This window comes from Haemorhous mexicanus, chromosome 1, assembly GCF_027477595.1.
Source record: "Haemorhous mexicanus isolate bHaeMex1 chromosome 1, bHaeMex1.pri, whole genome shotgun sequence".
Taxonomy (NCBI): Eukaryota; Metazoa; Chordata; class Aves; order Passeriformes; family Fringillidae; genus Haemorhous; species Haemorhous mexicanus.
The window spans coordinates 83,369,626-83,394,720 of record NC_082341.1 but is presented as its reverse complement, the minus strand read 5'-3'; the positions used below and the strand labels follow the sequence as shown (position 1 = coordinate 83,394,720).

At 41.0% G+C, this 25,095-nt stretch overlaps 1 protein-coding gene, 1 long non-coding RNA gene and 1 other non-coding gene across 11 annotated transcripts in view; 2 read left to right on the top strand and 1 right to left on the bottom strand.

The window, feature by feature from the left end:
- Positions 1-18,077, bottom strand: part of SEMA5A (semaphorin 5A) — a 320,230-nt gene extending 302,153 nt beyond the window's left edge. For 4 of the 9 annotated variants that reach the window (XM_059854936.1, XM_059854946.1, XM_059854910.1 and 1 more), the window contains exon 1: positions 17,923-18,077. The gene's annotated coding sequence lies outside the window, so the exon portion shown is untranslated. Of the gene's footprint in view, positions 1-15,592; positions 15,614-17,419; positions 17,640-17,922 lie in introns of those variants that run through there. The other 5 variants (XM_059854919.1, XM_059854978.1, XM_059854963.1 and 2 more) reach the window with 3 other exon arrangements.
- Positions 18,078-18,351: 274 nt separating this feature from the next.
- On the top strand, positions 18,352-22,821 carry LOC132331490 (uncharacterized). Its single transcript, XR_009487610.1, has 2 exons — positions 18,352-19,030; positions 22,561-22,821. It is a non-coding gene; the product is annotated as an uncharacterized LOC132331490 (long non-coding RNA).
- Positions 22,400-22,468, top strand: LOC132339542 (small nucleolar RNA SNORD123). The gene has a single exon (XR_009489680.1). It is a non-coding gene; the product is annotated as a small nucleolar RNA SNORD123 (small nucleolar RNA).
- Positions 22,822-25,095: the final 2,274 nt, after the last annotated feature.

The window sequence follows — 25,095 nt, the reverse complement described above, 5'->3', positions numbered from 1 at the left end:
TTTAACTAAAAGCTTGTTTTTCTCACAGCAGTGTTTACATAAAGCAAAGGCAGTGAGTTCTTACAACATCTCACACTTCAAATGTCATTCAAGCTGTTTGTCAATCTGTCCTAAAATGTCATATCATAAAGAACTAGTCACATTTTCTACTTCTCGTGCAAGTCTCCAGTTGTCACCTAAACAAGACAGAGAACTTTCTTCCCCACATCTAAAGCATCTTTGTCTAAAATTAGCGCAAAAACTCACAACAATATGGGAATAATTTATTTCTGTGAAGCTTAAATCCTTTTCATAAAATGAGATGAAGCATCCAAGCCATAGATGTGGTTGTTCAGAGAGATGAATCAAAAATGCTTTGCCCGCACAGGGTGCCTTTACTGAGAAGCACAGAAGCTGAGGGGGAAGAGGAGTCCATGAATAAGCTCAGCCTTCAGGAGTTTTCTTTTCTCTAGACCCCATCTAGGCAAGCACAACAGTTGTAGTTGAAATAAGCATTAAAAAGGTCATTTCTAAGGAAAGGGGCAAAAGGTGCTGTTGCCTTTTTTTTCCCCTAAATCTTAGAACATAGAAGAATGTAGAACAATTTTAGTATCTCCAGTCTTTCTTTTTATAAAATTCTGGTTATCTTAAATGCATTTTTCAACTGTTCATGTTGCTGTCCAGGCTAACACTAGAACAGCATTTTTTTCTTTATCAGAGTATCAGAAGCTTATTAGTGCTCAATTTTTTAAATTATTTTTTAAATAAGTTCACTGAATTTGGATATAATTGACATATTTACCCATACAGCACCTTCCACCAAAGCAGTGTACAAAAGGTTTCACAGGCTTGTACATATTGGTTTCTCCCTTAGACAGGAGAAAGTCATTATAGGCCCATATTTTTCTTAATCTTTTCTTTATGTGCCTTTATAATAGGTGTCATGCTAAGACAAAAACTACAACTTCGTTAGATCTCATGACACAGCATTCAGCTTTCCCAAAATTCATCCTGTACTGAATACTTTCTTAGAAGGTTCATTTTGGGGGCTTGCATTTACCCACATTCATCAATTTCACTTGGAAAGTAAACCAGATGGGCAGAACTCATTTCTGCTTCTGGCTAATGCACCAAGTTTCACTGTGGCTGCTGCCCTTGTAACACCATTCACTTTCATGGCTGTAACATTTGCTCCTCCAAGATGCAAATGAGAAGCAGAGATCCTTGTGACATCACACCACACTACAGACCCATTAATGCCAGCTTTGTATTGGAGGGCAAAAGCTTTTCTTCCTGATTTTTTTTTTTTTTTTTACTTATTGTTCCTACATTCACAAATACTTATAATTAAAAAAGCAAACTTGCTTAGGCCACTGGGTTTAGGTTTACTGAGCACTTCCATTTCCATAAATACATTATGCATTTGAAATCACTTAAAATTACCTTTATTAAACATTTTACGTGTGCAGGGTTTTCCTTGTCAGCTTTTTTAAAGCACAAGTACTGCTCAATCTTATCACTGCTCTGAAGCCTGCCACTGGTCTACTATGGCAAATAAACAGAATAAGCTTCTGCTATGAATCTTTGGAGAAATCACACTTCTATGTTACCCACTGTACTCGTTGCGTCCCCTTCAATACACATGAATGGCTTTCTCTTCACTCTAGTCATGAATATAACATCTAAAAATCCAGCCTCTTCATCCCAGCATTACCTAAACTCTTACAAGTGAAAACTTTAGACATCATCTAAATTAAGATTTATTTATCACCCAAGAAACCGTTGGAACACTCACAAGTATTCAATATGACAAGGAATTGCTGTAAAAACCTGTGACCAAAGCAATGATGATCTGCAGATGAATCTGAAAACGTGAAGCAGCAGTCTCTCACCATACAGATCATGTTAAAAAGTCAGAAGTCTCTTTATAACCTCCAAAATATTAAGTAATTCTCTCTGAATAAAATAATTATGATCGCATATAGTTAAAATACAAAAATTAAAGGAAACCATCTTTTTCCTTGGTGTTTGTCCTCTAGGAGGATATTTACATACACACAGAGTTCTGTCGTCTCTCCCCCACACCCTGCCCACACACACACAGTCTTCTACAGAGAGAGTGAGAAACATATGCTCTTGTTTCCCTATCTGAAAACAAACACAATAACCAACACCTGTACTCAGTAATTATGCCATTAAGAAAATTCTATCTTATTTCTACAAGTCATTCCAATGGGTTTTAAAGAAACCTGCTGCCCACAGTTATTAAAAATCCTGTGTCCTGCTATTGCTCCAGAAACAGGAAGAAGAAGGTAGAATAATGGAAAGAAAAGGTCAGTACAGACTTTTCCCATACGACACTCATCAGAACCTACTGTAATTTGCATAAATATTCAAGTAATTAATCAAACCATAATACCCGAGCTCTGTTTCTCCTCAAACTTTACATTCCTCTAATGCACGGATAGAACTTTCCTTCAAGCTTACTTGGCCAAACTCTACTGGAATGCTACAAGCAAAAGAGAATAAAGTGAAATAAATCACACTCAAACCTGCCAACTGGCTGTGTGTTTATATGTATTATCAGAAAGAAGTCAGGATCTACTAAAACTCCCAGCTGAAGTCAGCTGGAATTGTGCCACTGACTTCCATTCACGCAGAACCATGACACTAAACATCTCTGGCTAAGGCTTTGTTTTAATTCCTACGAAACACGTCTCACATTTTGATGCCATATAAAGAACCACAGTAATAACAGTAAAGTAGCCTTGCATAAAACCATAAAATGTTTAAAATAAGTATATTGAGACCTGCTTGAATAACAGAGGGTGCTGAATACAATTTAGTGCTTGTGACCACCTGCAGTACTAGATCCAGGATACAATGCTAAATTTAGATTTCTGGATGAATGCCCACTGTAGGATATGCTATTTTTACTAAGTTCTGACATGTCTGTCCAATGGCACATCTCCATTTCTGAAGTGATACTGAAAGGCTATTAAAGCTTCCAGTTACCACTTGGCTTAAAACTGCAAATTACGAGTACTTACACCAAAGTGCTCTTCACATTCTGATTGACTTTACGCAATGGAACGTACAAATAAAACCAAAACAAATACCTAAAAGAAGTATAACTAAAAAAGGTCCACCTCCCCCTGAAACCTCTCATCAAAACACAAAATAATAGTATTTTTTTATAATAGTATTTGCACAGAAAAAAGATACAAAAGTAGCCTTCTCCTTCTAGGCAGACTCTCCACGTGCCAAAATAGAACCAAAAATGTAACAAAAACCCCCATGCTGATACATGTATTACTGTATTTCACATAATAACATGGATTTTTGGGGCCACCACTCATCAAGTTTCAATTTAGACCTATAAATGCCACAAAGAACATTGAAAAAAATCCAGCTTTACATGTGATTTTTATTTTTTTTTACATATGAATACAGAGATTTTTCCCAAGGAGGTATTTTTAGCGAGGGTATAGGGTTAGCAAGTTTGGACTGAGCTTTAGCAGTTTAAGATTTCTATCTTTCTACTCACATGTGCTTCTTCCCTCTCTTGCCATTTTTCAACAGGTAGAGTGAGAGTGTTCTGAGAGATATCTTCCATTATGACAGATTTAATACATATTTAATAATAGAGACTTAAATATGGGCATGGTATTTGGCATGCATCCTGAAGCAAACCATAAGACATGTCTGCCACTCTCCAGTGAGGACAACACAGCAGTCAGGGAGAAATGTCAGCCAGAAACAGTTACATGAAGCATAAAACCCCCCGAGAATGAAAAGGTCTTTATTTATTAAATCAAATGCAAATCTTTCATTCTAATACTTCTGATCTGGTTTTGTGGATTTTCTCAGGTATACTTAATTAAACCCACTCATCAACACCAACTTTGCTCAAAAGAGCAATTAATGAATATGGCACAGAAGCAGCTTAGCCCTGGAGGAGTCTCTGACATTTGTTTGTAGTGAAGACTGTTCATTAATTGCTCCCCTCATTCCAAACCTCTAAATGATATTTTTGACACAATACTACAAGTCATTGTGACTTATTTCTCAAGCTACCAACATCTGCACTATGTTAGGTTAATAAAACTACCTTTGAAAGGTTTTCAAGAAGATATTTAAAGACACAGGGGGGAAAAGGAAAGTCTGGATGTGCTGACAGTGGAATAAAGAAGCTGTATTGAATTTTTTATTATTATCTCAGAGTACACTTTGTATTACAGATAATTTAAGCAAATATTTTGTGTTCCATAATAAATAGAACTCAGGTAGAAGTCCACCATGATTTTCCAACCTATTTCAACTCTGTTCCCACACCAAAATAAGCACTAATACTGCATAAGTCTTCTGATGATGATAAGTTCTCAGACAAATGAAAATATTGGCTTTTTGATTGCTTTAGTAAAACACATTATATTTTTATTTTTCCAGAAATAAAAGGTGGAGAGTAAAGAGTCTGGGTTATGAAGCAGCCACACTAAACCAAAGACCTCTGTCCAAGATATAAAACAAAGTTGTTATTTCACACTGAGTGCATGCTTTAATTTTTGGGATGGTTTGGCTGATCTCTTTTGGGTTCCACAACCCAGGATGCACTTTATAAGTTTGAAAAATTAACTTATTTCCATAACAAATACATAGGATCATATCATCCATGTTAGACTTCAACTGCAAAGCAGATATTAATTCACAAAAGAAACACGAAACAAATTCAAAACAAGGTACATGGAAGTTCATACCTGGAGAAGAGCTGAAAGCCCTGTAGATCCACAGACCTTCAACATGCAAAGGAGAACACTGTCCACCCTCGGAGCTGCTGACATTACTTCAATTAGCCTGACCCAGTTTTCCAACTTGGAATTTGGTTTCTGTAGTTCCTATTATATAGCAACTCCTCCTGCCTGCCAATTATTGACATTAAGACAGCCATCAAGTTTCACGCAGCTGTGTGTGTGAGAAACTCTGTGTTAGTATTCATTAGCTAATTGTATACCTCTAAGCACTTCAGAAAAGCAGTGCAGCAGCAGTGGAAATGGTTAGCTGGCACCTTGGTTTTTGATCTAATCCAAAAGGAGTCTGATGCTGGAGCAGTCAGGGTGGGACTAAGAGGGTAACACCGTGCCCCCAGTGAGGTGCCAGGTGTGTAGTGCTGGAGAAAAAGGCTTTCACAATTTTGCAGTTGCCCATCTACCAGCTCCCACCACATTGCTCTCCAATGGCACACAGGCTCTGGTTTCCTCTGAAGCCTTCTATTCCCACTCACCCAAAACATCCTCTCCCACCTGCTATTTCTACCAGCTGTTTCTCCCCTCTTGCCCACCATCTACATCATTATCTTTGCTCCTTGAAAAAACCTCACCCACCTACACACCAGCAGCTGCCCTTCTCTGTCCTGAGCTTCAGGACACAAAGCAGCAGAAAAAAACCTGACAGCTCAATGAGTGCCAGCAGGCTCCTGCCAGCCCAAGCCCCCTGCTTGCTCAGAGTTCAGTGACAGCAATACACTCATCCTGGGCTATGGGAATGCAGGAAAGGTGACCTGCACATCTTGGATGTGATAGCACTAACAGGACATTTGGCAACCTCCTGATGGCAACCTTCAGCTTGCTCACAGACACAATTTCCCCTGCTGGGACACCATCTTGGCTGACTCACTGCAGAGTGAAAGCAAAGAGTAATTCCACCTACAAAATTCCCAACAGGTTCTTACTATTGATGGATTTAGCAGAGAGGGATCAGCTAGCTACACCAGCACTAGTAGTGCAAGGGAACTATTTGTTCATTAATACAGTTACACACATTTAACCCAGAAGCAGAATGCAGGAGTGCCCCAGCCTGCCTTACACCTTAGGCATTATCCTGCACAGGACAGATCTAGAAGAACTGAGCCAAATTACTAAACAGTAAAGCAAGGGATATTCTGATTTGGCTTTGCGTTAAAATGTACACACAGCAAAAAGGAACTCAACAGAGCATAAAAGCTCATCTTATTAGCATGCTAATCTAAAACGAAGATAACAAACAGTGTAGAACTTTTATTTCCAATTTTTTTAAATGAAGTAGTGCTAAATGTCAACCATAAATATTCCACCCCTCTTCATTAACATTAAGCAACCTAACGTTTAATTAAGAGCCCTACAAAAGCAACATATTACTGCACATTATCTGAATTACCATACTAGAACCTACTGAGGCCACTTTCAGAACTACAGCTGCAGTCTGAGGCAGCAGAACCTGAAGAATTTAGAAATTAAAACATAACAACTGCAGTTAAATCTTACAGAACACAGACACTTAATCACAGCCTGTAGTAAGAGCATGGCAAGACATACCATCAAATCAAAGTATGGAGAAACATTTGCACTTACCAAGGGTTCATCAGCCTTCAAAAAAGTATATGTGTACATTAGCGTAGTCTAATTGGCCCATCCATGTTTCTGGATCATCTAAATTAACGTAACTTCATAATTTACAAAAACTCTTCTGATTCAATTATACTTTCTAAATCCAGTTAAATCATTTAATCACATCTGCCTCTAAAAGATCCCACTAATAATGAAAGATTAATTCAAATGGTATTTCTTTTATTAACTTTTTTTCTCCAGCAAATGTTGCTGCATTTATCCCTGCAGTCCAGCTTGCCAGAATAAAATTAAGAAGTTTATGAATTTTGGATATTACACAATCAATATTTGATAACAATATTTCTTTGTTCTTCAAAGAGATGAGCTCTTCAGAGCTCAAAATAGAACTATCAACTATCAGAACAGTGTCCTGATCTCTGTTTCAATTCACTTTGTCTTCAGAACAATCTTGCACACTAACCACTGGACTGAAGCTGAAAAGTTCTTCCCAGCAGAAAGGCCTCTCTGTCCTTCCACTATTACTTTGTGGGATAGTACAGCAGCAATCTGACTATAAAAATGAAGAGATTACCATCTATTATCTAGCCCGTGCCACTGCTTGACAAACTAGAACAGACTGCAAAACTGAGGTGAATGCATGTGTGTAGAGAGGGGAAAGGAAGCACCCCAAGCAAGCACTCCTACAAATATGTGGAAGAACTGTAAGGTGAGGTTAATTTTGACCATTCATAGAATAAATCAGGAAGCATTTATAAAATGTGTTTGCAAGGAGTTCTTTAGAAAATTACAAGTGGCATAGATACATTTTACTATTAATATGATTCTTTTAAATTATAGATAAGTTTTACTGTAAGGAGGGAACATTACTCTGAACCAGTAATCTAGCTAGAATAATTTTGGTAACTGAGCCCGATCCAACAATTTCAACACAGAAATGATTGCTCAGATGAGTTCTGTCTAGCACATTGTTCATTTAATTCATATACATTTGTCACACATTACTAAAGTAACTATCAACACTGTAGTTCTAGATATCTGTTATACCTCATTTTCCCTTGATGGGTCAGAACCTTGAATGAATGGAACATGTGACCTACAGGTTACAGGCAGCTGCCTGTCACAGAAATGCCAGAGGAAGGCAATTAGCCTATGTCTCCAGCTTGCTTTATGCCACACTACATAAGACACCAGAATCATTAAATCATGAAATGATTAGGTTTGGAAGGGACCTTGAAGATCATAGAATCATTAAGATTGGAAAACAGCTCCAAGGTCATTTATTCCAACCTTTGATGGAACACTGCCTTGCCCACTAAACACAGCATTAAATGCCACATCCAGCCCCATCCTGAACACTTTCAGAAACTGTGACTCCACCACTTCCCTGGACAGCCCATTCCAATGCTTAACCACCCTTTCAGTGAAGAAATTCTTCCTGATGTCTGACCTGAACCTCCCCTGGCCCATCTTGAGGCCATTTCCTCTTGTCCTTTTGCTCATTGCCTGGGAAAAAAGGCCACTCTCTGCCTTGCTACAACCTCCTTTCAGACAGATCATCTAGTCCCAAACCACCTGCCATGGCCAGAGAACCTTCCACTAAACCAGGTCACTCAGAGCCTCATCCAGACTGGTCTTGAACACCTCCAGGGACTGGGAGTTCACAACCTCTCTGGGTAATCTGGTCCAGTGCCTCACCATCCTCACTCACAGCAGAGAATTTCTTCCTAATATATAATCTAAATCTATTCTCCTTTAGCTTAAGGTCATTCCCTCTTGTTCAGTCACTACATGTCCTTGCAAAGAGTCCCACTTCAGCTTTCTTGTAGGCCCCTTTTAGGTACTGTGAGGTGCCACAAGGTCTCCCCAGAGCCCTCTCTTCTCCAGGCTGAACAGCTCCAACTCTCTTAGTCAGCCCTCACAGGAGAGGTGCTCCAGCTCTGCTCTCCTCTGGACTCATTCCAACAGGTCTGGAAACATTAGAAACTTGGCAAGAGTTAGCAGTAAATCTTTCAGGACTTACTGAAGTAGAGCTTTGAGTAAAGAAGGTTTAAAGAAAACATAGTTCACAGATGATATTTAAATACAGTCTACAAAATCTTTTCTATAGGACTGCAAGTATGAAAATATTACTGCCAGTATGAGAAGTATCTTACCATTTCAATGAGTCTGAATATTGACTTGCATCCTTCACTTCCCATGCTGTGCTACAGTGGAATGCACTGGGAGTGATCTTGCCAGACAAAACCGACTCCATCCACAGATGCCTTGGGGCAAGGATGCTATACTTCCATTCACTTTTGAACACCTGGGTATACCCCCCAGAAAAACTGCATTATGGAAAATTGATGCAACAACTTTCTGTGTTGATGAGCTCCTGGGACCAACATGCAACTGTTGTCCAGAAAAATTGGATCCATTACCCAGTGTGCAACAAGCCAATAATTAGACACTCAAGGGAGATATTGCTTATTTATATCAGAGTTGCACAAGCCTGGGTGCTCAGAGATACTACTCAAATCAAGCATGCCAGAGATCAAAACTTTTTACTATTTATACATTTTAGCACACAAAGAAATAAGTGTTCATTGGCTACAAGTTACATAGTTCTCTTATTAATTAGTATTCTGTCTATTGGTAAATTATTCTCGTTTCCCATGCTAATTAGTCCTGTGCTCAGTGCTTCTCTTCTTTGGAGTCACAGGGTTTCTTGGGTCAGCAGTCTGTGAGTTGGTGGCCACAATCTGCCCCTGCCAGAATTACCCTTCACCCAGACAGAGCCGAATTCTGCCCCTGACAGAATTACCCTTTACCCAGACAGAGCTGATTAACAAAGCACAGCTGTTTGATAGTTTCTTCATTGTCTTGGGAGTTCTGCCAGATGCCTTCATAACCCTTAAATTCTGCATTCTGTGTGTTCACTATCAGTGGTACATCCTTCTTCCCAAGCTTTGTTAACCTCCCCCTAGGCCTGAGATCACTGCAGCCTGTCCAGCCCTAAACCTTAACAAGGCAATTCTACCAACAAGTAATTTGTTCTTCTAACACCTGGACATCACTTATGTGTTAGCTGTTTCATGGATTACATCTCCCTTCTTGTTGATTAGGCTTAAAACTATAGAAAGATGAAACATCAATGAACATCAATTTCTTTCTTAAGAAAATTTTACCTATTCCACATGTTGCAAAATAAAGTCTACAGTTATAAGCCCGAATGCTGTTTAAATGGTGAATATTGGGAACTACTGTGGCAAAAAGAAGTCAAATGAAACATTTCTGAAGAAGAAACCACTACTTTATGTACCAGTTGTCATTGCTAAAGCTGAAGAGATTATCTTCTGCTCCTCACTTTCTCCCTAGTCAGCTGCCTGGCAGAGCAATTCCAAACTCATTTCAGTCACAATATGACATGTAAATCTGAAAAATATAATACTGTCTTGTTAACTCAAATCCTCACCATTCAGTCACAAAAGTAAGGCTCCTATGAGCACTCCAGTTCACACAACCCTTATTATTTTAGGACAACTACAATTATGGAAGTAAAACCAGATGCTACTATTAAGCCAAAGGTTGTTGGGTTTCTTTCTTGTTAATATTTTGGGATGAAAGGTGGCATTAAAGTACCTAAAAGGCAACACTAATGATATTCAGGAACAGACAATTTTTTTTCAAAGACTGATCATTCAAATTATCAACCATCTACAGATATCAATACAAACACAGAAACACTATTCTTCAAATGAAGATTGATTTGTAGAAAATAAGTTTTTATGTAGAAGCAAGAACATTCAACATGTACAAAATTTCTTACAAGGCTTAGAAATTTGTTTTAGTCCCCAAGTACTCAAGGAGACAAGGTACCAGACATCATAAAGCAACACTTTTCACAAGGTAGAAAGGAGCACGAGAAGACAAGCAACCAACTTAGCAAGACACAAACTAAAGCTGCTAGTTAAAATCAGAAATCTCTGGATCCTCAGGTTTCATCTGTAACCAGTTTCTCTAGACTAGATCTACAGCTGCAGATAAATCTTTGAAGGGGTCAGTGTGTGCGCAGAGCTGGGAACAGGCCTGCTGTCAACTGCTCCACTTATTTTGCATGCCATTTCCAAAATTTTCAGTGTTGGCACAGTTAGAAATTTGGGGTTTATAAAAAAGATCAAGGTTGATGAGAGTACCAGGAAAAAAAAAACCCAAATCTCTTGTTTAAATTACTTTTTTAGGCGAAATGCTAAATCCCCAAAAAAACCAAACACATGCAGTTATAAATCAGGTCTAGTTTATACAGAATTCACAGTAAATCTGAAAGCTAAGTTAAGCACATGAACTGTTCCTCACAAACAAACAAATGGAGTTCCCCATATTTCCAGTTAAACAACTCTTATATTTCCTCTTATTAAAATATTAGTGATATGCCACCACAGCAAACTAGTTCTTTTTTTAGCCTTTTGGTAAAAAAACAATTACAACACAGCAGCTCTACATGTGAAGCTGAAGGACAAGCTTTGTCAACAGCCATCCTATAAAAAGCCTAACGTGTCCTTTTCCCAGGAGGCAGAGAGCCATTGCCAGCAATGAGTTCACAGGGATACTCTAAGAAAAATAACATGCTTGCTCAAGTTATTTTAAGAGCACTTTATGATTGTGGGTTTGAGAGAAAAATATAAAGACTCAAGTTAAATATCAGAATTAAGTGTTTACCTCTAGTTCAAGATTATTTTTATTCAAAATTCAATACTGATCTCATTGGCCTTCAGATTAAATAAATTTGCAAAACAATCTCCCCTGACAGTTATAGATAAGTGAGCAAAAATGGAATTTTCTAATCAAAGCTACTTGCAAACTCACTTAAAGAAAGACTACTGGAGGAAAAAAATCAAGTTCCCCCACCCAGACCATTAATTTAATTTAAAACAATAGATAACAATAGCAAAAAGAACAGCAATTCAAATCTAGAGCCCAGATCTCTTTTTGCTGTTGATGATGGTTACTTTTTTTTTTTTTTTTTTTTTGGTAACCAGCCATTAAAGGCTGATGCCCAGGCTCCACTGGGTTGCCTTCTATATTCCTTCTATATTAAAGATTTAGCTAATGCTTAGGCAAAGAGTCTGACACTATGAGATCAGGAAAGCAACAGAAGATAAACTGGAAAATCCAGCAACTTTCTTGGACTTCTTGGACAATTCAAGAAAGTCTGTAAACTCTGACCAAGACTTACAACAGAATTACATCAGTTAGACAACTCTCCAGAGGCCAGGGCAGCAGCATTTTTAGACTTCTACCCATATGGACCAAGAGAAGCTTTTCTTCTCACAAACACCAACTTCACCTCTTGCACATCTCTAGAACTGTACACATGAACTCATGCTCCTGGCACATTAATGTAGAAGGGTTTTGTGCCTTTCTACTATCAATTCCGACAGCATGTATCAGAACCCATTACCATTCTTCAGTAGAATAAGGTCTGGCAGATAAGCTCTGGAAGACTGAACTTCAGTATTTAACAGGTTATTACCCTGAATTTCCCCACTTCTGACACACTGAAGGGCAGTGCAATGAGGCATTGCTGCTCAGGTACCTCACCCCCCAGGAGGCGAGTTTAGATTGCTGCTGAAGACAGGCATACAGCTGTGCCTCAGTCCATCTGCAGCCTCCACAAGAGAGCTTGCTGCCTGTTATAATGCTGGCATTAAAAAAATCCAGCTGGATACACTCTAAAACACCGAGGCAAAATCCTCCACATTTCACTGTTATCAGAATTTTATTCTGCACACACAATCCTCCTCTCCTTCCTCACCTGACAATAGCGACTGCACACCTGCAGTTACACTGAGACCAGAGCCTGCGGGGTCTTACTGGGATTGGTGGCCATGGGTACTCGAAAGGCAAAGTGTTAAGAGGATCAGTTCCCTAATATTGTTTACACTCTGGTTCCACATAAATAGCTACACTGGCACAACTGAAAGAACGCAGCAGGCAATGGTTTGACACAGTCCCAGAATTTCCAAGGAGGACAACAAACAAGAAGAACACTCTCTGACTCTGATGGCACAGCATCCTCCATCTATATCTGCCTGCCTTCAGGAATCACGGCATACCACGGTGCTCAGGGCACAAAGAGAAGTTGTTAACAGCGAACAGGAATCAAGGGGGTTCTCTGCTTGGCTGGTTTTTTCTGAAGGATTTTATCAAGTGAGAGCTAGGACATGGATTTACAGGGTCAGAAAACAAGCACAACAGACAACAACAGTACCAACATCATCTTTAGCAACCTTCGCATCAGAGCTACTGATGAGGACCACTGGAGTCAGCAGGCTCTCAGCTACCCCAGGCTGATACACCTTGAAGAGCACTATCAGAAAACTATCCAAAGCTGAGATCCCATCTTTCGGCTAAGCTAGGAGTCCCTTTTTGCAGCACTGTGTAATGTAACATGTGACACTAGTAACAATTTTGTGTACATACTGTGTCATTGCTTAGATTTAAAAACCAACAAGGAAAAGCATGCAATGGAGCATGAGAAGGAGCTAAAATTTGGACTACACACACACAGTTTATATGACAAAAACTAAGAAAACAACCATATATCCCCATTGCGAGTTCAGAATGAGAAAGCAAGCAAGACCATCAAGAGAAGAGACCATTAGCAACTGAACTCATGTCAACTAATGTAACAGCCCAACGACTGTGGATAATTTCTTTCCAGTCTTCAGCTTTGACTACTACTTACTACTCAGTAAAGACACCCTAAAACTCTGCCACACATTGAGAGAGACAAAGCAATACACACAACCCATATTCCTATAATTGGCAAGGCCAGGATTTTTTCCTCAAGTACTTGGGGATTTCACTATCAGACAAGGTCAACAGAAATTGTTTCATCCCATACATTTTCTCCCACAAGAAGGTCGTTTCAGCCATGCTCCCAGGGAGACCTTCAAAACATTTGTCAATGCAAATGTTTGTGGGTTTCCAGTGAAAGCAGGTCACTAAAATGACACAGTGAAAAAACATACATAAGGAGTGAAAGAAAAAGGCAACGAGAACTTCTGAAGAGACTGTATGCTGAAGAAAACACAGTGGAGAACAACTGCCTAATAACTTTTAAAACTACAAACAAACACTTATCCTCATGCCTTTGTCTGTAAAGTTCACCACTAACAGAAATGACTGATTCTGCAATAAGATTACTGTGGGTCAGAAGAACAGGGCCCCAAATTATTAAAATATTCTCTCCCTAGCTACAGAGGCCTGATAGCTAACTGCACTTCCTTTCTTCAGCCCACCCAATTCACATTATAAGCCAATCCTGCAGCCATCATATGTGCTCTAATTTGTTCATCACATATATTTAGTAATGCCTAAGAATGTATCCCAGTATTACAAAGAGAGAGGAAAGTAAAAAGCTGCATTTCAGTACTTTCAAAGTTATAATTTCTCTGAGCTTCTCCTAAACTAAACAAATACTGCAAAATGGATGCACGTTGCTATTCTTCTAGCAAGGAATTTAAAAAATCAGAATATTTTATGCCAAAAATTCAGAGTTGCTCAATCAACATCCCCTAAATGAAACTAATCTCCACTACTGACCTTGGTAACAATGAAAAGATTGACAAGTTCTGTCAGAAATTAAGATTCAACAATTCTAACGTATACTGGAGCTCAAGGATATATCCTGATTTTAAAAAGAAAAAATGGAAAAGGATTGAAAAGCTGTATTATATGGCTATCATGCAAGAAATTTCATAACAGATAAGCTAATTGAAGATAAGTCTGGAAATGATAGCACAGCTAACATGCTACACAGCATTTAAACTTTCTGAACAAGTAATTCAAACTCTTGGCAAAGAAATGATAATATTTGAAAAGATAAGTTTCAACAGTCGAGTTAAACTCAAGAGTTTCATTGCAAAGGCCTCAGTGCAGACTAAGTATCAACCCCAGTCTCCTGCTACTATCATTGACAAACATCAGCTTTTCTGTGAGTTGCCTGGTTTTCTAATATATACTGGGACACCAGGAAATTTCTTCCAAAATCAACCTCTCCAGAGATTAATTTTATTAATATATTTATTATGTAGAGCTGATACTACACAGCAAACAACTGGACTGCATCAAAGTATCTGTGGGGAAAAAACAAATTTGAGAACAGATGCATGAACAAATCCACTAAATGACAAAAGATTTGAGTGTTTCATACTTTAGAATACACATTCCAGCAAAAAATCAAGAGGACACTAATTAGACTGCAGTTTGGGGATCATTAATTTGGGTTACATTTGCTACCTTCCTGACAAATGTTAAGCAAATGTGCTATATTTAGATGCAAACTGGCAAATTTCCTAAATAAATCATAGGACATATTTATATAGAAAACTAAAATAAAAGACCTAACCTCTTTTTTTTTTTTTTTTGAAAACAATTTGCCATTTTAGCAGCAGCAGATTTAACAGCAAACCATACCTGAAGTGCACAGCTCGGGCCGTGGCATTCCCCAGGTGTCCGTAAGAACTGCAGATAGCAGAGTGCCACCTGCCTTTCACGGGTCACAGCTGCAATGCTGCAGCCTGGAAATTAAATCCAGCCTACCGCCAATAGTTGGCAAACATACCTCAAAAGGGTCAGTTTGAAAAATGTTTATAGTGCTTGACAAATCAGAACAAAATAAAAAACCAAAAAACCCCAAGAACTCGTTCTTTGGAAGCAGCTACAGCTTTGCAAAACACGTTAGGACAGAACGAACACATGGGCTGTAACTTAACACTGTTTCCAAATCGGAATGCATGCACATGCCAGAGAGGATAAAAGGATGATAATAAAGAGAAACAGACTGATTAACAATAATTTGGAGAAGTCTGCATTGACAAGAATGCCCATTAAACATTTCCATAAAATGATGTTACAGAAAAGGAGAAGCTCCTCATGCTGCTTCCTATAATTATGGCCACAGCAATAGCAATTCATCTCAGGAGCCATAGTAACTTCAGAACATACATTACCAAACATCAAAAGCATATCAGAATTTTATAAACCAGATGTTAAATCTAAAGTTGAATCATATTTCACTGCTATTCAGAAGTCCATCATCACAACACATTAACCAATTACTAGATACTGCTTTACATGAAGTAGCACAGTATCAGATTTCACACACCCTCCTCCCCACTATCAACAGATAGTACTGGTAGTACACACCTACTATCAACTGATAGCAGTATCAGCAATCCACTTACGTGTCCCGCAGCACAGAAATCAGACCCAGCCAACACTGCTGATAAAGCTGTTGCAGACCAGAGGGCAGAAACGGGTCTCTCTGCTCCTGCTCACCCCACGAGCTCAGCTGCTCCCTTGGCTGAATTCCTGCATGCAACCTCTAACATAAGAGCCAAAATTTGCAGGAGAATTGTGTTGTATTTCTGCAGTTCACAGATTGTAGTGTACAGCTACTCCCTGAAAAGTAATGAACTTCATTCATTGAAAATCCTGTATTTGTACAAGACTGTATCAACAGAAGGCAGAATCCACGTGGTTTCACTAAGTAACTGGGGGAAAAGAAAGTGAAAAACAAACGACCACACAACTCTTTCTTCTGAAAACAGCAGCAATACAGTTACCACCCTCTGCATCTCTGCCCAGCAGGAAATGAGTACAACATACGTGCTACAACCATGTTTATGGATCATTACAAAGTGCACAGGCACTCCTACTACCTGTAAGTATTTTATGAAAACAGCACTGGTTAAAGATTAAAAGAAATGAGACACTTCAGATATTAATGCCTTCAGCTTTGTCAACCAAAACAAATCTGTAACAACATCCCAAGGAATAGGCAGTACAACTCAGAAGCCAGTGTTTACACTACTTAGTTCAAAAGAACCTCTTGAACAGAGAAGTAAACTACCACACTCCAGAGCAAAACCTTAGCTCTCAGCAGGACTCCTCACAGCTGTTCAGCATTAAAATGAGAAAACGAGATTAATTCCTTAGTAAATGTAATAAAGTTATATTATTGGTACCTGCTGGAGAGGAAGGTGGGAACACAGCGCAAAATCCAGAAATTTACCAACACCTTTCACTCTACTAAGCAAAGTAGCCAAGGCCATACATCAGCCTTTCAAGGCAGCAATACACTTTTGATTGACTATGTGTTACATATATGACATCAGCAAGTTCAACAATTCTAAGTCAAACTTTACTGAACTGAGTCAGCCTTATATAACAACCAGGAGATGCTCAAACTCCTAGAAATAAAATTTGAGTGCAATTTCCACTATGGAAAAAAAAAAAAAAAATCTAGTGATGTAGAGTGATGCAGATCACTCTAGCTGGGCTAGCACCACATCAGGCTTTTACACCAAAATTCAAACCAAGAGTGGTTAGTCAGCTTTCAGAAAGTAAGACCTTCAGATGCACTTCCTTAGGGCACCCGGAACACCCTATCACTATAACTTTAACACCACGTTTTAGTTTTGTTTGTCACAGCTATAATCTTGCAAATTCTAACCATCTTCACAAGGCTGCACGTTCCTGTACGCACAGACCTCTCCTGCCAATAGTCCGGATTGCTGGAGGAGCAGATGCACTGACAGCTCCCCCCACTCCAGCTGCCCCCCAGGAATAATCCCGGGCAGATTATCGTTGTGTCAATCTACAATGCAGACTCAGCATCTGGAATGATACAACAAACCCTAATAATTGTCATTTATCTGATAAGCAATCCTCACAGAACGATATATGTATACAATTGACTGAGGTGTTTCCATCTGCATCGTTGTGGAATGGTAAACTCTAACTCCCCAATTCAGAAAGTGCCAAAATACAGTCACGCTACAGACCGAAGACAGTGCAGTTAAATAAAACAGCGACAATAAAAGCACACGAACATCCCAGTGAAGACCCACGTTTCTCAGACAACTGACGGTGCCTTTCACGCCACTTCTTCTCTCACCAGAAGATGAGCCTCAGCAAACTTCACTTGCTGAAGAGTGACAAAACCCTCCGAAACGTTCCCAAGCCAGCGGCTGCCTCTCCGCAGCCAGGGCTCAGCGACAGCAACGCACCTCACTCTCCTGGGCGAGAACGCGCTCCCGCGGGCGCGACCCCGAGGGCAAGAGCGGCGCGGGGGTCCCGCAGCGCGGGGCACCCGCGGTCCGGGTTCCGGCCCCTCTGCAGATGCGGCTCCCTGTCCGTCTGTTTTTTCTGGTCCCGAGCGAACAGCACCGTCTACGGGGAGGACGCCCGCCCGTTCTGAAAGGCTCGGTGGACTTTCGGGGGTGGGGCCGGGCAATGCCCGAGACGGGCTCCGAGCGCCGGCTGCGCTCCCCGGCACCGGAGCCCAGAGGCAGTGGTGCTCCGCCTCGCTGCCGGCTCCCCCTGCCGGCACCCTGCGCCGCTCCCGCCCGGCCTCCGAGCCCCCCGGGGCGCCCGGCGGACACCGGGGCGCAGCCGGTGGAGGACCGGGGAGGCAGCCCCGGTCACGGACAGGGCGGCCGGGAACGCGCAATGCCCGCGGCGCTCCCAAAGCGCCGCTGCGGCGAGGTGGGGATAGGGGCGGCAGGGTTACCTGGAGGCTCCGTGGGCTGCTCGCCGCGGGCGGGCGGGGGCTCCGCCGCCGCGCTGATGCCCGCTCCCCGCCTCACGCCGCCATGGCCGCAGCCCCGCCGAGCCGCCCGTGCTCCGCTCGCTCTCACCAAGTTTGCAGCGCGGCAGCTGCGCCTCGCCCGGCGGCCGGACCCAGCGCCCCGCCGCGGGGGCGGAGCAGCCACGGCCGCCCGGCCCCGGCGATGCGGTGCGGTGCGCGGCTCGGCTCGTCCCGCAGCCGGCGCTGCCCCAGGCTGGGGCGATCTCGTATTACTCCCTGCCCTCCCCCGCGCTCCCCCCTCCGGGCCAGCTGAGAAGTTGCAACTGGTTGAGATATTTGTCCTTGGGGTTTGGGGTTTTTATTTTTATTTCCTTTTATTCCTTAATCACCTCAGCTCACAAAAACATGACCCGAGGCTGCTCCTTTTCCATCAGATCTGAGCAGGGGCGCCTCAGCGCCAGTACAACTAAGCACAACAAATCCTGGCGAGCTGCAGCGAGCGACAGCAAGAGGGAAGGGGAGGCGGTGGTACACGGGCAGCGCCGCCGGTGCCAGGTCCGCAGGGGCTCCCGGCCGCTGCCCAGGGCTCCGGTGTCGGGGCAATGTACCAAAACCGGGGAGCAGCAGATAGAGGAGGCGAAGGAGGGCTGGGCGCCAGCGGCTGCCCCGGGACGGAAAGGGCACGGGAGCGCCCCGGGAGCTCCCAAGCGGCGCGCCGGCCGGCTCTCCGCACCCCTCTCACGCCATGCCACAGCCGGCCAGCCAGCCCCAGGGTCCCGGCCCCGGGCTTCCAGGGTCCAGAGAGCAATCGCGTAGGCAACAGGAGACCCGCAGCAACGGCGCCAGCCCTAACCCCGCTGCGAGGGGGAGTGGGGTACTGACATTTCTGCCGCCACGTAAGAGCCTCCGGCGAGTCCCTCTCCGCCCCCTCCAGTCCCCTCCCTCCCCCCCGAGGCCCGATCGACGTGTCAGCCCCAAAAGTTCATTTCCAGGCCCTAGGAGAGTCCCCTATAAAGGTCCCGGGGCGTGAGTGGGACAGTGAGACGTGGCACTGCGGGGCTGCAGCCGGGGCGCGTAGGCATCTCCCCAGGTACGTGCGTTCGCATTTTCGCGCTCACCGGGTTTTCGGCGCATGCCTTTGTGTTTTGTCAGCTCACCTGCATTAAACTAGGAGGTTATTTCTGTTCATGCGTGCATTGTAATTAATTCCATCAGAGTCGGGTTTTTTTCTTTTATGACAGCATTTGCTCATTTCTACTACAAACTGAAGTAGAAACTGACTTTTGTCGTTCACAGCAAGACCAAGCAATTTAGAAGACTAAAAGCAGTAAGAGTTTATTAAAACAAACAAAACCATGGAATTCATCCATGCTAGAGTAATCTTATAAAAATTAGCTAATTAAAACAACCAGCATCAAAACTTATCAGCAAGCCAAATGTTCCAAATCCAAATTGCCCTAAACTTTGAGCTCAATTTTACTTTGGCTAGGACATAAAAGAAACTTGTTCAAGTAGAAACATTAACAGAAGTTGGAAATTATCATTAAAATGAAGTCCCGGAATTTGGAACATTCTTTCTGATTACTTTTTGATATTAAAAAAACCCAACCCAAATACGAAAGGCCAAACTTTTTTTTTTTCATAAAGTCATGTAACCCTGACACTCAAGGATGTTTCCTTATTTATAACAATAGTGTTTAAGAAGTGATTACTGTAATATCTGGGGTCACTTTCTCATGTTATTTCCTTCTGATCCAGAAAATACTTGTACAGAAAATATAAGAATTCATTTTACATCTAAAAATTGCCATCAAAGTAAGTGCAGATATAAGATGATTCACATACCCACACTGTTAACTTCTTTGGAATGTTATTAAGACATCTTCAGATCAGCAAGTCCTACACTTCTTATGTACCTCCACCTATTACAATACCTTTAGACTTTCTTTTTAAAGAGGAGATATATTTGTTTTTCCAACTGTTGTGTGAAAAAAAAACCTACTTTATCTGTGAAAAGTAAGCACCCTGTATCCAAAACCAATTGCCAGCAAAAAAACCTATCAAAAGTCTAGCCACCTGAGTGATGTACATTTTAGCCTCTAAAAATTCCTCTGCAGTTTGGCTATGAAACAATAGGCATATAAGTGAAAAAAAAAAAGAAAAACCAATCCAAAACCCCCAAACTCACCACATTTATGTCTTTATATCATACTGTGTTAATGACATACAGTGCATTCTGAGAAAAATTCCACTGGAATCATATTGACTCTATATCACCCACAGAGCATTTAGTCATGCGCTTTATAGTTCTGTACCAGTTTCATGGAAGAATAGTCATGATGTCAATGCTTAATTTTATTTAATTTTATTTTAAAAGCTTGAGGGCAAAGATGTCTGAAACTGCCTGTGAGATTAATCACGTTTGAAATTAAGTCTAAAAACTGTAACATTTTTAATATTACATGTAACTCTGTTATGTCTAAGTTACAGAGTTAAACCAGATGAGTTGAGTGAGTGAGCCCAGCATTTTAGGTGATGCAATCCCCAGATGTACCCTTGCAAGTAGGCGCTGATGGTTTTTGTTTCTTCATAAATTGCACAGTGTCTCAATCCTAGGCTAAGCCTCATTGTGTTACTATATCCAAAATAAATAAAGATATTCTAATATAATTTAGGAATATTATGCTAAGGGCAGGGGAGAAAGCAGCAGGAGAAGCTCTGCTATCTGATTTAAGGAAGGGGAAAAGACCAAGTCCATCCAGCTTTTCTTCCAGTATGGAGCTCATCTTTCTTTTCTGCCTCGTATTTTCCTGATGTTATATTTCTCTCTGTTAGTTTTTAATCTCTCCTTCCAACAAAACAGACCCAGCATATTAAGGGATGGCAGCATGTGGAAGCAGTCATGGTACTGCAGTTGGAAGAGGAAAAGCTGCACAGTACCTTCAGGCTTTTGGCCAGTTTGGTGGGAAGCCAGATTTCAGCTCATTCCTGTGGTGGCAGGATATAAAGAGTGTTAGAAAGCAGGGAAGGGGGTGGATTTCCATCTGTTTAGGTGGGAAAGTCACAGTATAAGGGAAGGCCTGTCTTCACATTACCCATCAAAAGCACCTTGGATAGTAAACATCTCTTTCACCATTTAGAAAAACAGATAAGTAAATTGAAAGTTTGTCAGGTTAAAAAGAAAAAAAAAATAGAAAAAGAAGAAGGTATTATCTTCAGTAAAATTGAACCTTGAGTTATACTTCCATCATAGGAAAAGGACTTTGCTTGCTTCATGATCACAGAGTTCAAAGTCTTTATTACTATTGCATGTTACTTTTTCCAGACCATTGAAAACATTAGTCATTTTTGTTTAATTCATGAAAAACAGGCAGAGGAAAATTTTGAAGTCTCACAGTTAATTGCCTACTTTTGTGTTTTCTAACCACATCATTTTTTACTGAGGAGAAACCCTACTGGTGACCAGAGCCTTTCCAGAGCAGACCAGGCAGAAGAATGTTGCATACAAAAAAGCACCCTTTCCTGAATCAATGCTTAAGAACAAAGAGTTTGTGCAGTCTGGTGTCTTGAATTTACCTGACTTACCCAATCATCAGCTCTACATTACTGTTTGTTTCTTCTTTCCCACTGAGATTCAGGAAAGTATTTGCCCTGCTGCATTTGAGTTGAGCGAGCCCTTTGCATTCCCACCTGCATTGAGCAACATCTTGCAAGGCTGGATCATCACAAGTCTGCCATATTTAAATACCAGGGACTTGTGCTGTCGTTGTATGTAAAAATAGGAATGACATCTTCATCCCAGGAAAACGGATGACCCAGAGGATTTAAGTTTGCCATCCTCATCCTCAGATGGGTCTGGTAGGGAAGTATACTGTTAAAAAGAAGGCCAGGAAAGGCTGTGTATGGCCAGTAGAAGACACAGGGCAAGGTCAGAATGAGCATCATTTAAATTGTCCTAGCAAATGACACCATTGCAATTCTTCCTTGAAATAATAGGGAAGTAAATGTCAATAGTTGCAAACTTTGTTGTTTTCTATTAAGTTACTGTCTCACGTTATGTTCTGTATTTAAAGGTTAAGCTGACTGGTCTCCATAATATCTACGAAATAGGAAAAGCTAGGTGAGAGTCTAAAACCTGGCTTTTGAGAACTATACATTCTTCTGATCAGTTTATGTTTACCATTTGTGATCAAAAGACAAAGTAGTATTTTTCATGGCCTATCTGTTATTAAGGCTCTTTATAAACAAAATGGTTTGTTTTTATGAATGTATAAGATATTTTCAACATAGCTATATAAATAAATGTGCACTTACATTTATAAATCTCTGACCTGATTTTTAGTAATTGCTGCTTTCTTTCCATTAAAGTCTCTGACTGATAAGGCAGTTAAAGAAGCTATTCTATGAATTCTAAATAAGGACCATCTAACCTCAAGTCCCTAAAAGTAGTTAAATATTTGGTGAAAATGATGAATTTTTGGGTACTGATTCATGTGATCTGAAAATGCCATCCATTTCCTGATTCACCTTCATATCTCCTCCAAGAAAAATAAAAAATGTATTTTACAATGAATACCATCAGTCAAACAATTTTTATGTGTCTGTTTTTCTATCTTTCAGCCAATTCCCTGAACTGATACTTTCAAAATGAAGAGGAAGATAAGAGTGGGAATGAAGAATGCCTTGGAGAAATCCAGTCATAAAGTTTGAGGAGTAGAAATAATAGGAAATATTAATAACTCTGGTCTCTTACATAGGTCAGAATTTAGACTGAAATGATGTAAAGTTACAAACCTGAGACGTAAGGGCTATTAAATTTGAATCAAGATTCACAGATTTTTAAATTAATGCATAATAAAAATGTTTGCTTTTTCCCTTCTACTTTGGATGGTAATATATTCTGCTGCCTTATACAACTTTCTTATATAGACTAATTTAAGTTTTCATTTTTATTTATATTAGCCCCAAGACACCTCTTCAAACTAAGCCAGGGTATGTATTAGCAATCCATTAGTTGCTCCTCTCTGTCTGCTTGTCCCTAATCATTAATATTGAATTCCTGTGTTACTACATCACCCAGCAGTACAAGTGGAATTTGGAAGAGCACAAACACACCACACACACAAACACACACACACATACATAGAGAGAGAGAGAGAGAGAAAAAGGGAGACTTTATCACTGCCAAGAAGTCTAAAACACAGGACATAGAGCTCATGTAGACTTCAGTTTTGTGCTGGCCTTTTTTGGGGGATGAGTGGATAGAAAGGATACTTGGCATATCTCCTGCTGTCATAGAATTAGACCTTTGCAATTTCTAAAAGGAGTTTTAACAAGCTGTGAAGTCCTCATAACTCTGACAACATTTCTGTGGCACTGATCTAGCACTAGGAGCCCTATAAGAAGCTTACCAAGTGGTGGTGGAATTGTCCGTGCTATTTAATTTTATTTAATAGTAAATTCCCAAAGTAGGCCAGCATCTAAGTCACTTTTAAAAAGTGATTTATCTAAATTACTGCAAACCCCTGTATGAACCTTATTGTTTTGCTTTGAGCAAGTCTTAAATCCACTAAAAAATGCACATAAATTAAATAGACATTAACAAAAAAAAAAAAAAAAAGACTGATCAGTAATGGGTTTTCTTATAAAGTGTTTGACTGTCTTCAATGAGAGTTCATTTACCCCTTTAGGTAGGCACAGACAGCATATTTATGTGACCAAGATCTCACTTGCTCTCTGCCTTTTCACTCTCTAAGACTGACAGTGAACACAGTAAGGTGGATGTACTTGTCAAGGGGGGTTTTGTAGGAGGGAAGAGTCAGCATCTTAACAAGCTGCCTGACATATTGTAAGCATTTTCCCAGCCATGCACTTCTGTCAGATCATTTGATAGCAGCAATAAAAGTTACAAGTCCAGTTGAAGTGGTATTTTCCTCAGTTGCTCCTACACTGTATTCAGTGGCCTGTTAGGAAAGAACTCGATGGAGCTGTTTGAATCCAGTCTTTGTAATCTGGAATTGTTACAGAGCAAAATGCTTAACAACTTGAAAGTGGCTATAGAAGCAGTAGTAGGCAAAGACAAAAGAGAAAATAAATTAAATGCGTGAGTGTTTGTTACTGAGAAATAGAAACAAGTAACCAACACACACATACACTAAGGCACACACTGCAAACCTGACTGAACTTAGTTACTTTGGTGATTTTATTCAGACACTAAAGCACCCTCCTCACAGTCTGTTTTGTTGCTAGTTGAACTCAGGCCAGACTAGAGCAATGAGAGTATGAGGAGGTATCTATGTCTTTCTTGACTTGAAAGGAAGCCCAGACCACTGTTTTACAAAGTTTTTGTGCATCTTGGTATCACTCCTATAAGCACTACCAAAAATATGCTAAGAATCTGTGTTGAGCTGAACTCTCTGCTGTCAAACTAGAAAAAAAGTCATTGCACAAAAGTATTTATGGCCAGAGAAGAGAGGAGTGAGAATACATGAGAGCAGCAGCCCTGCAGACACCAAGGTGGGTGAGGAAGGAGAGGGAGGAGGTGCTCCAGGTGCTGGAGCTGAGATTCCCCTGCAGGCAGTGGAGGTGCAGGGGGAAGTAGAGATCCACCTGCAGCCCACGGAGGTTCACAGGGGAGCAGAGATCCCCCTGCAGGCCCTGGAGAGCCCCATCCCAGAGCAGGGGGATGTCAAAAGGGGGCTGTCAATGAGAAGCCCAGGCTGGAGCAGGCTCACGGCAGGACCTGTGGCCCACAGAGAACGAGGCCCACACCTGAACAGGTGTTTGACAGGATGTGTGACCCCACAGGTGTCCCACTGGAGCAGCCTGTTCCTGCAGGGCTTCGTTGCATGGAAGGGACTCACACTGGAGCAGTCTAAGAACTGCAGCCTGTGGGATGGGCTCATGTTTGACAAGTCCATGGAGGACTTTTCCCATCTTCCTGCACTGCTGGGGCTGCAGTATAAAACCAGTAATAAAGTTAAGCCCAGGAAGGAAGGAGTGATGGCTGGAAGGTGTTTTCATTGTACTTCTTGTTGCCCTACTCCTATTTTGCTTGGCAACAATAAGTAATAAATAATGAGTTCAGGTAATTTCCCAAAGCTGTGTCACCTGTGTTTTGCCTGTGATAGCAATAAGTGATCTCTTCCTAACCCT